The 11,203-nt window shown below is 34.2% G+C and overlaps 1 non-coding gene across 1 annotated transcript; it reads right to left on the bottom strand.

Annotated features, from left to right (window-relative positions):
• Positions 1-6,154: 6,154 nt before the first annotated feature.
• On the bottom strand, positions 6,155-6,260 carry LOC128287390 (small nucleolar RNA R71). The gene has a single exon (XR_008278090.1). It is a non-coding gene; the product is annotated as a small nucleolar RNA R71 (small nucleolar RNA).
• Between the last annotated feature and the right edge of the window lie 4,943 nt (positions 6,261-11,203).

Genomic DNA, 11,203 nt, shown 5'->3' with positions numbered 1-11,203 from the left:
AACTAATAAAATGTACCAATTGGCTCGACCAAAAATTCTAGAAAAAAATCTGTAGATGGACATATGAGTCTAGTTTCAGGAAAAAATTACGAAACAAATTTTCGAGCTCTGAAACTCAAGATATGATTTTTAAGGCGACAGTGATGCAGTAACCAGCTTGTCTGGAAATTTCTAAATGGACTGTGAAAATAGTTAAGTCTGTGTGCACCTTGTGTTCGATTCCGGTAACGGACTCGGGTACGGGGTGTTACACGGGTGATATGCATTACATATAAATTAGTAATTCGTCGATTCATTATCATTTTCGCTCTTTCGAGCTATGATCAGTAAGCTCCTCCTGAGCTGATGGACAGTAAGTTCAATTGAGCTGAAATGGTAAGCTCCGATGAGCTAAAAATAGTAAGCTCTTATGAGCTGATCTATCGGTAAGCTCATACGAGCTGCGGTGAGTCCGCAACACATGCAGGATCTCAACCTAAACGGTAACCCTAGTGACATGTCACTCGTATCCTATGAATTCCTACAGTTCAAACGGGGCTCGGTAACCATCAGACTATATCAATAAGACATTTTTATTTCAAGTAGATCAATTACTCAATTATATACATTCATTTTAAATAATTACAAATATTTAAAAGTTTGATTCTAATTATACGAACTTACCTCGAGTTGATCGAATGGAAATTATCGACTATTCGTCCACTTTTCCTTTTCCCCGATCTAATCCCAATCTCGACTTCTCTTCATCTATATATTATCAAAATCAGCTTATTTAATCAACTATTTATTCAATTTAGTCCAAAACACACATTAAGGCTATTTTACACATTTGCCCCTAAACTTTTGGATTTTCACAATTTAGTCCTTATCACATAAAATTGCAAATTCATGCAATTAATCACAAACCCATGCTCAGCTGAATTTTAATGGAGTCTCTAGTAGTCCATATCTTTTATTTATTTAAATTTTACCCACATATTTTTATATTTTCTCAATTTAATCTCTTTTTGACATTTTTGTCAAAAATCACTTTACAAAAACTATTAATCTAACATTAAACCTTCCAAATCCCTCATAATTCATCAAATTACTCAAGCATTCAACAATGGTAACATGATAAATCTTTAACGGTTTCAAAATTTAAGGTACGGGCTAACTAGAATACGAAGCAACGATCACAAAAACATAGAAATCACTAAAAACCGAGTAAAAAATCACTTGCATGCTCAATATACCATGGCCGAACCTTCAAAGAATAAAAATGGTGTTTTTCCCTTCCTTAGTTTCGGCTAGATGAAGATGAAAGTACCAAAATTTTGTATTTGTTTTATTTATTAACTTATATTATCAAATTACCTATTTAACCTTTAAAAATATTAGAAATTACACCAATTTCGATGCTATCATCATCCACTAACCCATAAATGGCCTATTTACTACTTAAGGACCTTTAATTTAATGTTCCATAGCTATTTGACACTTTTAGCTAATAGAACACAAGTATTACGCTTTACACGATTTAGTCCTTTTTATCGAATTAACCATTCAAACAGTGAAATTTCTTAACGAAACTTTCATGTAATTAATCTATCATGCTGTAGAAATTATTAAAATAATAGAATAAATATTTTTACTTCAGATTTGTGGTCTTGAAACTACTGTTCCGATTTGACCCAAAAACGAGTTGTTACATCCTATCTCTCCCTATAAATAGATAACACCGGTAGGGCTAAAAACAAAAGTTATACACAACTTTGAGATATTGTTATTCTACCCGAAAATAGTGAGAATTTATTTTCTAAGTATAAATTCTAGTTTTTGAGAATAATAATTCCACCGATTTCTATAAAGAGATATTTACTTTTCTATTAAAAGTAAGAAAATTAAATCTGGTTCAGTGTTTGATTCGTGATTGTTTGAGCCCACAATCGAAGAGATTCATGGTATGAGAATAGTGAAGAAGGTCATTCAATTGAATGTCGAAAATGTCAAGGATCCGTCTTGTCACACCCCAAAAATTGGGTTAGAAGAATCGATTTGTGAAAATCGAAAGTGGTCACTCACCGATTTATAAGGTTATCATTGAGCATTTATAAATCGAAGGTTTGAAACGAATACCGAAATTAAGGTCATAAATAATTAATTAAAGTATTAAAATAATATAATCAAGTATTATTATATTAATTAATCTAAAAAATTGATTACGGGGTTTAATTTGAAAATATTATTTTAATTGAGTTAGGACTTAATTGAAAAGAGGGTAAAATGAATTAAAATATTAATAATGAGATTTGACTATGAGTATTAATTATTATATATAAAATAAAATAGAAATGTGTTAAAAACTATAAAATTAAATAAATTAATAAGAAAAAATTGAGTAAATGTGTAAGCTAATATAAAATATGTAAGTTGAGCTCGAAATAACTATATACAATTGAGTGACTAAAATAAGTAAGAGATAAGACATAGATTGAGTGATTAGGCGTTGGTGCCTTCTCCTTAGAAGCCAAGATTAGATTCACCCTTTTCCCATTTATTTTCTTTTTAATTTTCAGCAGCCTAAGATAAAAACAATACTAAAATAAATATTATTTGGAGTAGAAACTTAACAAGAATAGGCAGTAGCCCAATGGTTAACATGCCATTCTCCCTCTTGCTTACCCAAGCCCAAGCTCCCTCCTTCCTTTTATTTTAATTTCAAATTTCAACAAAATATTGGGAAAACCACAAGTGTAGCTCCTAGGGTTCAAAAGCCCTAGGATTTGACCCAATTATTTCCTAACTAGAATTCATACATTTCCCTTCCTCAAAATCCCAATAGAGTTAGAATTCTATCGCCTTTTTATCTTCTTTTCCGATTAGAATTTCAATTTTCTTCTGTTCAAATCCTAAAAGAATTTTCCCTCCATCTTTCTATTTATTCTTTATTTATTTTCTTTCCTTTTTCTGTACACTGCATTTTCATCCTAATTGTTAATAATTATTTTTGCTTTCGATATCAAATCGCTCCCCGATAAATCAATTCTCTATTGATTGTTGAATTTATTGTTGATAGCAATCGTAATTCCATCAAATTTAGTAAGTGCATCTCATTCTAAGATTGAGACCCCAAATTTCGTAGAATTTTTATTTGATATTAATATTTCAAACCAATTGGACAATCTTTCATAGTTCTTAACAAATCTTTTATTATAACCAAAAAATCTTGGAAATCAAACATTAAACTTATGAAATTTTCATTTGAAGGACCTGATTTAGGTGAATCAAATCAAATTTGATCATGAGAAACATCGATCAGACTCCTAGTGAAAGATGTGTATTCTTTTACAAGTGAATTAGAGTAAAATCTAGCCTAGGATAGGGCCACACGGGCATGTGGCCACCTATGTGGACCACATGGCCCCACACACGGTCATGTCCCCCTGAAATCCTAGGATATGTGATTCTTGCATGACCTAGGACACTTACATGGCCTTTCACATGTGTGTGTCACTTTTGAAGCTTAATTTTGCATGTCCCAGACGGCCACAGTCTGTCACACAGCCTAGCTACATGATTGTGTACCCCTTTCACATAGTCTAGGGCTTCTTATTGGAAACACAAAAATTTATACACTTTTTCATACTCTTTTTAACTTAAAATTCATGCGAATTCGGTTAAATTCTTGTTGAAAAATAATTATTTTTTATAAAATAATTAAAGTGCACTTAAAATATGAACATGTTGAATTTTAGTTAATTTCATAATTATTTTTGATGAATTTTGGTTATTTTCGACAGATTTGCACAAAGGGCGAAAAATGGCTTGGCAAACACTACTAGAAGCACAAAACCGAGAAGCAATTTGAAGTATTGAGGCGAAAAAATTTCAGCCTAAAAAGGTCTAAAATTATATGTATTTATTCATAATATAATTAATTTTAATTTATATCCAATTTAATTTGGGTTGATAAATTATGATTAATTAATTATGAAAAAGTGGTTCGATTGAACCAAACCAAGTAAACCGAATCGACCAAGAAAAGAATAGCCCAAAACCGTCCAAGTGCTGACCCAATTCAGCTTATTAGCTTATTATTTAAGCTTCAAAGAAGCCCTTGAAGACTTGTTCAAATTTCAATTAAACCCTTCCATAATTGGTGGCTTTGTAGATTTGCCCCAAGCCATATTTAACAATGTTGAAGCCATCAACTTTGCCACATAGGAGGCCGGCCAAGGGGTGGCTCTTTGGCTGCTATCTTTAGCAAATTTTAGCTGCCATATTCAGCTATAAAAACCCCCATTGGCTTATCATTCAACACATCCCTCATTCACATCTCTTCTCTCACAATTTTTCTCTCCTTTTTTATCTTTCCTCTCATTTTCCCATTCAAAGTTCCTTACTCTTTTGCTGATTTATCCTCTTGGGAAAGGGATCTTCTTCAACCATTTTTTAGTAGAAATTGAGTGTTCATAGCAGGCTTGATCAGTGAGGACAACAAAAAAGGAAGAACGGAGTAACCTAGTTAAGCCACGGAAAAACACTGGATTTGATTCTTGTTCCCTATCTCTTTAAATTTTGTTGTTTTTGTGATGAACATATCTATGAATATTTATGTTTCTGGAATGGTTAATTTAATTAGCTTAGCTTGAATTTAATTCGTGTTGGGTTGATTGCATTTCGTCCTCTTAAATTATTAAAATTGTGTTTATGCTGTTACAGGCCTCGGAAAAATGCTTGATTGAGTAAAATCATGCCTAAGTTTTTCTTGCATTATAATTGTGAGGGAACTAATGAATTAATTATTTAAAGGGGTTGAAATTGTAATTAATTGACACAATACTTAATCAGTACATGTTTATTCTTCTAAGGTAGCTGAAGGTTAAGTTAGCATTGTATTTGGCAATACACTTGCCTTGCATAATTTGCAAGATTATTGGATTAAACTGTTTCAAGGTAAGGATACCTTGTTACCTCACATAGTTTTTATGTTCTTATTAGATTTAATTAATCATTTGAATTGACATAGGAATATGAAAGAGATTAGTTCAATTTAATGAGTATGTATGTGCAATTACATGTTTGCTTATTAAAATCTGTTTAATCGGTTGAATTGACATAAGGATATGTTAAGAGATGAATGGATTTGTGTAGGTGAGTATGTTCATAAGTTAGCAACCGAGTTGCCGTAAATTTATTCGTAACAACATAAACATGAGTTTAATAATTCTAAGTTAAAGAAATGTAATTAATCCAACACAATTATGTCATCTTGATTAAATCATATTTTAAAATCGTGCATTAGAACTTTTATTTTTATTTAGTTTAAAATCTATTTTTTCTTAATCACCCTTTTCAAAACAAATTTTTTTTTTCACCAAAGTGTTTTAAATTGCATTCATAAATAATTCTTTTCATAGTCCTTGTGGGTACGATAACTCGACATTTTCTTGTCACTTTATTACTTGTTGTGATTGTGTACACTTGCACATTTTCGTCGTTCTAAGTTTTTGGTGCCGTTGTGGGGACTGTGTTTTAAAAAGTCATTATTTGTGAATTTGTTAGTTTTGCATTTTGGTTTAATTTTCTATTTAATTTTTAACTTAATTAATTTTTCTTTTATTATTTCATGTGTTTATGAGTATATTGACCTATTCCCTATAGACCTTGAGATTGAACAAACTTTTTGATAGCGAAGAAGACAAGCAAGTCAGAGAAGGACCGAAGAGAGAAACTTCGAAAATCCAAATCAAGGAAACAGGGCAAACCCTACTCAAAATCCTATCCTGATTGTTGATGATAGGGATAGAGCTTTAAGATAGTATGTAGTGCCAGTATTTAATGATCTTAATCTGGGTATTAGGAGACCCGAAATCAAGGCACAACAGTTTGAGCTGAAGCCAGTCATGTTCTAGATGCTTCAGACAGTGGGCTAATTTAGTGGAATGCCTACCAAAGATCCTCACCTACACTTAAGACTATTTATGGAGGTGAGCGATTCTTTCTAGTTAGCCGAAGTACTCGAAGATGCATTACGATTGAAGCTGTTCCCATATTCACTAAGGGACGAGCTCGAGCCTGGTTGAACTTGTTGTCACCAAACTCAATTTCCACATGGCAAGAGTAAGCAGAAAGATTCCTTATGAAGTATTTGCCGCCTAGCAAGAATGCTAAGTTGAGGAATGAGATCACTGTTTTCTAACAAATGGATGATGAGTCTTTGTATGAGGCATGGGAAAGGTACAAAGAATTATTACGAAAGTGCCTCATCATGGAATCCCACATTGCATCCAACTTGAGACATTTTATAATGGTTTTAATGCTCACACGAGTATGGTAGTGGATGCTTTTGCTAACGGTGCTTTTTTTCTAAGTCTTATAATGAGGCTTATGAAATTATTGAGAGGATTGCCAACAACAATTACCAATGACCAACCAATCGAGCAATGTCATGAAGACAAGTTGCTAGAATACATGAAGTAGACACTATTGCTTCACTTGCATATTAGGTATCATCAATATTCTCAATGTTAAAAAATTTTACTATTAATGGGTCTAATAGTCTTGCAGTACAACCACCAAATTAATTTGAAAGTATAGCCTGTGTTTATTGTAGGGAAGGACATTTATTTGAAGAATGTCCATCAAACCCAGAATCCGTGTATGGGTAACTAGAACCAAAATCGAGAAAGGCAAGGACTACAATCCAATTTCTATAACATATCGTGGCGAAATCACCCCAATTTTTCCTAGAGTAACCAAGGGGCTGGAACCAGTAACACTTACGCCTAACCTAGACCAACCCAGCGGCCTAGTTTCCCTCAATAAGTTCAAAAACCAGCTCAAGTTGAATCATTCAATAGCTTAAAGAATTTATTGAAGGCATACATGGCGAAAAATGACGCTACTCTAAGGAATTTGGAGAATCAAGTTGGCCAGCTTGCTACTGAACCCAGGAATCGACCACAAGGAGTATTGCAAAATGTTGACATTAAAGAGTGGAAAGACAGTAGAGCCCAACACCATCGAAGCTGAAAAGGAGCAAGCTGACACTCAAGATTCAGAGGAAGTTCAACAGTGTATTGAAAGTCCAGTTTCACAAGAACCAGAATCTGCAAAACCTGACAAGATAATTTCAGAACCAACTAATTCTGATCAACTAATAAATTTGTTATATGCAGAATTGCCACAGAAGATGAATAAACCAGTTCCAGTAAAGAAACCACTACCACCCTACCCTCAAAGACTTCAAAAGCAGAAACAGGAGATTCAATTCAAGAAGTTCCTAAACGTACTCAAGCAACTTCATATCAACATCTCGTTGGTTGAAGCACTTGAGCAAATATCGAACTACGTCAAATTCATGAAGGATATCTTGTCCAAAAAATGAAGACTTGGAGAATTTGAGATAGTAACTCTGGCGAAAGAATGTAGTGCATATCTTCAAGACAAACTACCCCCAAATTTGAAGGATCCTGGATGTTTTACCATCCCTTGCAACATTGGAGCAACATATTATGGTAAGGCATTATGTGACTAGGTGCAAGTATTAACTTGATGCCTATGTTAATATTTAGGAAGTTAGGGGTAGGTGAAGTTAGACCAACTACGGTTACACTTCAATTAGCGGATCGATTCTTAGCACATCTAGAAGGAAAAATTGAGGATATATTGGTACGAATAGATAAATTTATCTTTCCTACTGATTTTTTCATTCAAGACTTTGAAATAGACAAAAAAGTGCCAATTATCTTAGGAAGACTGTTCTTAGTAACCGAAAGGGCCTGTATTGATGTGCAGAAGGGTGAGCTTACTATGCGTGTTTAGGATGATCAGGTTTCATTTAACGTTTTTAAGTCTATGCGATTTCCTGACATAATTGATGATTGTTTTGCAGTGTCCGATTTAGAGGATTTAATAGTGGAGAAGGAACTCAACTATGTTGAGGATCCATTAGAACAAATTTTGACATTAGATCCTCCGAATGATAAAGAGGAGGATGAATACTTAGCGTTGTTAGAAGCTAATCAAAAGGGATTTAATCCGTAATCCTGTTTTGAATCTTTGAAATTAGAGAAAAGGGATTATGCCTAACCAAAAGCGTCAATCGAGAAGCCATCTAAATTAGAACTAAAGGTACTTCCCTCACATTTGAAAAATGTTTATTTAGGTAACTTTTCTACTTTGCCTGTGATTGTTTCAATAGAATTAACTACTAAGCAAGAAGAGAAACTCATCGTTGTGTTGAAACAATTCAAGAAGGCTATTGGATGGACCATAGTCAATATTTGTGGTATTAGTTCATCTATATGCATGCACAAGGTTATCCTTGAAGATGGCGAAAAAGGGACGATTGATGAACAACAAAGACTGAACCCCATCATAAAAGACGTAGTAAAGAAAGAAATCATCAAGTGGTTAGATGTTGGTATAATTTACCCCATCTCAGACAGTTCATGGGTAAGTCTAGTCTAGTGCTTGCCAAAGAAATGAGATATTAAAGTAATTGAAAATGAGAATAACGAGTTGATACCAACTAGAATGGTTACGGGATGGAGAATTTGCATCGATTACCGGAAACTAAACAAGGCAACTAGGAAAGATCACTTTCCTTTGCCGTTTTTGGACTAGATGCTGGATAGACTCGTAAGGCAAGACTATTTCTATTTTCTCGATGGGTACTCGGGGTATAATTAGATTACAGTAGCACCGGGAGATCAATACAAAACAACATTCACCTGCTCGTATGGTACATTTGCATTTAGATTCATGCCATTTGATTTATGTTATGCACCTACTACATTTCAAAGATGTATGATGTCTTTTTTTTTTATATGGTTAAGAAGTATTTGGAAGTTTTTATGGATGATTTTTTAGTATTTGGAAGCTCTAGGGCATCGAATAACAAGACATGGAATCGAGGTAGACAAAGCAAAGGTAGATGTTATAGAAAAACTCCCATCTCAAACATCTATAAAGGGTGTTAGGAGCTTTTTGGGCCACGCCGGTTTCTATCGAAGATTCATCAAGGACTTCTCCAAAATTTCTAAACCCTTATGAAAATTATTGGAGAAGGACACGATGAGTGCTAAAGAGCTTTCAATGATTTGAAGAGTCAATTATTAGTTTCAGCACCCATAATCGTCACACCAGACTGAGATTTGCCATTTGAATTGATATGTAACACAAGTGACTTCGCAATAGAAGCTGTTATGGGCCAACGAAGGAACAAAGCATTTCACCCCATCTACTACACAAGTCGAACTCTGACAGGAGCTCAACTGAATTATACGGTAATAGAGAAAGCGTTACTTGCTATTGTGTTTGCTTTTGACAAATTTCTATCTTATCTTGTAGGTACCAAGGTGACTGTCTATACGGACCACACGAAAATTAAGTATTTACTTGCCAAGAAAGATGCTAAGTCGAGACTGATCCAGTGGGTACTTCTACTTCAATAATTTGATCTATAAATTCAAGATCGAAAAGGAGTAGAAAACCAAGTAGCAGACCACTTGTCTAGATTGGAGCCGCAAGAAGGGAACTCTCCTTTTATACCAATTCGAGATACATTTCCAGATGAACACATGCTGAAGGTAAACCATGACCATCATACCGCTTGGTTTGTTGATATTACTAACTTTTTAGCTTGTGGTTTGATGCGATTGATAAGTCGTATCATCAAAGGAAAAAGTTTTTTTACGATATGAAGTACTATTTCTAGGAAGAACCATACTTGTTTAAGAAGTGTGAAGATCAAATGATCAGGAGATGCATGGAAGAAGATGAAGTACATAAGATTTTATACCATTGTCACTCAGCTCTGAGTGAGGGACACTTCGGAGGTACACGTACTACAACCAATGTATTACAAGTTGAATTCTTTTGGCCAACATTATTCAAAGACATATATGCTTACGTAAAGAGTTGTGATCGATGTCAAAGGGTCGGAAATGTCACCAGCTAGAAATGAAATGCCTCGAAAAAATATCATTGAGGTAGAATTATTCGACGTTTGGGATATCGACTTTCTCGGTCCTTTCCCTCTTTCTTCTGGTCACAAGTACATCTTGGTAGCTGTAGACTACGTGTCTAAGTGGATTGAGGCTAAAGCATATCTGAAAAACGATGCTAAGGTTGTAATGAAGTTTTTGCAGAAGCATGTGTTCACAAGGTTTGGAACCCCAAAAGCCATCATCATTGATGAAGGATCCCATTTTGTGAACAAGTGGTTGAAATGGTTATTAGATAAACATGGAGTGAAACACAAGTTCGCTACAGCTTACCATCCGCAAACGAATGGGCAAGCTGAATTGGCAAACAAGGAGATCAAAGGCATACTTGAGAAGGTAGTTTACCCGAAGCGACGAGATTGGTCCAAAAGACTGGATGATACTTTATGGGCTTACAGGACATCATACAAGACACCTTTAGGGATGCCACCCTATAGGTTGGTCTTTGGGAAAGCCTGTCATCTACCTTTGGATTTAGAGCATAAAGCTTACTAGGCCCTTCGACAACTCAACTTGGATCTTAAGCTTACTAAAGAGAAACAGATGCTCCAACCCAATGAGCTAGAAGAATTCCAAATGTTCTCGTACGGCCAAATTTCTTAATGAGAGACTTAAGAAATGACATGACAAGCACATTCGAGTTCGAGAATTTGAAGCAGGTCAGCAAGTATTGTTATTTAATTCCAGATTAAGGTTCTTTCTAGGTAAATGAAAATCACGTTGGTCTGGTCCATTCTATCCATACGGAGTTGTTGAACTCCAATATAAGGGAGGTAATTTTCAAGTTAATGCTTAGCGTCTGAAACATTACTGGGGAGATAAAATTGAACGGAATCAAAATTCGTTCATTTTATCGGATGTTTAAATTTTCTTATTTTCCTTTTTAATAAATGATTTAGGGTATATTTTCGGGATTAGTATGTTTAAATAAATTCTGCCTAGGAGATTGGAACTTAAGCGGGACCGCTTATGACCTCTCCAATCTTTCCTGGGAATTGAGTTTTACATAATTTTCCGAGAAATTATTCCCTAAATGGCAAAATAAATTTTTGGTTTTTCAAATAAAAAGGTCAATTTTGACCCAAGTTTTAAATTGCAACTCAATTTCAAATTTTCATTAAGACTAGGGACTTAATTGGACTATTTTAAAATTTTGGGTGCTATTTTCGTGAATAATAAAAATTAGGTTTTTTTTGGTAAATATTTTC

Source organism: Gossypium arboreum, chromosome 13 (assembly GCF_025698485.1).
Source record: "Gossypium arboreum isolate Shixiya-1 chromosome 13, ASM2569848v2, whole genome shotgun sequence".
NCBI lineage: Eukaryota > Viridiplantae > Streptophyta > Magnoliopsida > Malvales > Malvaceae > Gossypium > Gossypium arboreum.
This window is presented reverse-complemented; position numbering and strand designations above follow the sequence as displayed.